This window comes from Halyomorpha halys, unplaced genomic scaffold (assembly GCF_000696795.3).
Source record: "Halyomorpha halys isolate HHAL.00 unplaced genomic scaffold, Hhal_1.1 Scaffold120.1, whole genome shotgun sequence".
Lineage (NCBI taxonomy): Eukaryota > Metazoa > Arthropoda > Insecta > Hemiptera > Pentatomidae > Halyomorpha > Halyomorpha halys.
In genome coordinates, this window is record NW_027108251.1 from 722536 (window position 1) to 725312 (window position 2777).

Below are 2777 nucleotides of genomic sequence, written 5' to 3' on the forward strand. Positions count from 1 at the left end.
ACGTAGAAGTTATCTTCCTTCTGCCCATCCACAAGTATGGAATATCATCCATACGTCTTTGGATCTATCTCGTTTTCTGATCCGCCATTCCTTTCAGACTCGAAGGGACTTCGACTCCAACCAGAAACGATTTGACCCGTATTTTGGTGGCTATTTTTGTATTAGCCTGGAAGATTATATTTACAATACTGATTACGTTACTAGATGAGTTTGAGAAAATTGTTGATTGGTGTGGGAAATGGCCTGATATCGGTTTTAGGCGATTCATCCCGCAATCAAGATTTCATCATCACAGTGGATCTCATCAAGGTCACCTCAGTACCATCTAATATTGGTTTTATAATAATGTGATAGTGACCATTCGCTATCACTAACAATTTTTCTACTCGCAATAGTTTTTTTTTTTTTCTCAGCACATTTCTCATACATTATATGCTAAGTATAATACGCGTCTAGTGGCAAACGAATCGATGTACTTTTTGTATGGTTATATTTATATATATATATATAAATGTTCATTTTTTTCACACCTATACCTGAATTATCAAATTTATCTCCCATCTCCTATCCCCACCTATTTTTACACTTTACGCGTTACAGTTTTTGTCCGATATTTCTTGTTAAAGAAGGTGGCAATCCTGCATCTACCAGTACCTGAACGTTATTTACGCTTCAATATTGACAAAATTATCAATAATTAACTGATAAGTTCACAACTTTGTCAGTCAGGTGTTGCTATATGTTTGCCAAGCTAGAGCAAATTAGCTCATGCACTAGTATGAGAATGGGTTATTCGCATTGGCTGGTACAAGTTGGGCTGAATTTGTGGTCGACACGTCTAGTGTCGGTTTTTTTGCTCTTCGTGTTCCAATAAATTAGAGAATTTTCCCAACAAAAGTTAATCAACTATAGTTTAAGATTTTAAAATTATCTTGATTGGGTGTAAATACATTGTTTCAAATCTTATTAATTAACTTTAGCAGTTTTTTTATTGTATAAATATACATTTATAGGAACATTCTATGTCGGTATAATTAAATTAATAAGTATACGTTATGAATTTTATCAAATATCATTTCCTTGGGTTTTTATCATTTAAACATTCTTGCCGATATTTACGTTTCCTTTTATTTACCCCTTTTTGATTTTTTTTTCTGTTTTAGGAAAAATAGTTTAAACCGAACTTAATAATCAACATATGTACGAAGTGTTTGGTTCTATGGAACACGAGCGTGTTGATATCGACGCTAGTTTGTTGCTTTTTTTACTTTGCATAAGTAGTAATTTTGGATTTGCGACAAGTGACAAACGACAAGGTCCGGTTTTAAACATATATTTGATCGAGGCTGGCTTAAACACGTATTAGAAGTAGACAATATTATAAATAGGTTTTAAGTGATTATTAGTTTGTTTAAGAGGTAAAGAACAATGCAACATAAGTTGGTGGTTTTTCTGCATGGTGCTCTCTTGTTTGTTTTGTTTAATCAATATTTTGTAAATAATTGTGATTATATGTCAGCAATGATTACTAAATGCAGTAAAGAACATTATTTTTCGAAATTAAAGCACGTTAAAGTAAGTTAAGGCATGTGGTGGACAAGGTCCTATTAGAAACGATATTACGAAATAAAAGAAGAAATTGGTTTGTATGTGTTATCTCTAAATTTACTCCCATTAAACTGATAAAACTTTCATTATAAAAGATGTTTTATTTTTTTTTATCATAAAAAGCTGTAAGTATCGTGCCGAAGTAAGTTTAGGTCCTCTGAGTAACGTGCTACAGAACCAGCGCTGGATTAATCCGCCTTTGGATTTGGTTTAACCGCAGGCACCTAGCAAAAACTCATCATTGCAAAAATTATACTTAATCACTTTTACCTTCACCAAGACAATACGTTTTCCTTGTGTTAAAATTTACATTAAAGAAAAATCACGAATAATTCACAACTGTTCAGTCCGAAGAATAAATTTTCTTCTAAATACAATAAGTGAGTAATGATATTTTAAATTAATATTGAATGACATAATTAATTTATATTCCGAATAGTTAAGTATATCATACAGGACCATTCAATGCTCTTCATCATAATTTTTTTAAAATGTTTATTCCTGTAAGGTACTTGCTTTATCAACTATTAATCAATTTAATTATTAGATTTTTAGATGTATTCATGCATTTAATGAAGAAAAAAAAAGTCGGCCATTATCGATGACATAAATACAATACAACACTTAAAAGTTTTATTAATAGACTTACAGTCTGATCAGAAACGATTGATTACAAAAATATTTTCTAACAATTTGTTGTATCTTGCCTGAAAATAATATATCTTATTTTTTTATGCATTTAGAAACACTCACACAATAGAAACTAAACTTACCACGGATCAAAAATAATTTTAAAAAACACAGATCACGGTTGAATGATAAAAATTGACATTGGTAATAATCATAATTGGAACAAGTATCACCCAGTTATCAGAAAATATTCAAGGACAGAAATGTTCATGTAGTAAAGAAAAAAAAATTAATAAACGTAAATATTGCCTGAAAATTTTTCTAACTGAGATTTTGTGTTTTTAATAACAAACATAGAGTACTACCACTGGGTAGTTTCTCTACATGCGTGTATCACTCCGTTTTTATACTACATCAAATTTACTTAATGTGTATTTATGTAAATAAAAAAAAAAAAATGTATATATCAAGCGACGGATTTTTCAACGTTTTAATTGTATTTCGAATTAGGTTTTTGAAGCGCGCCTGTCAACATTGTG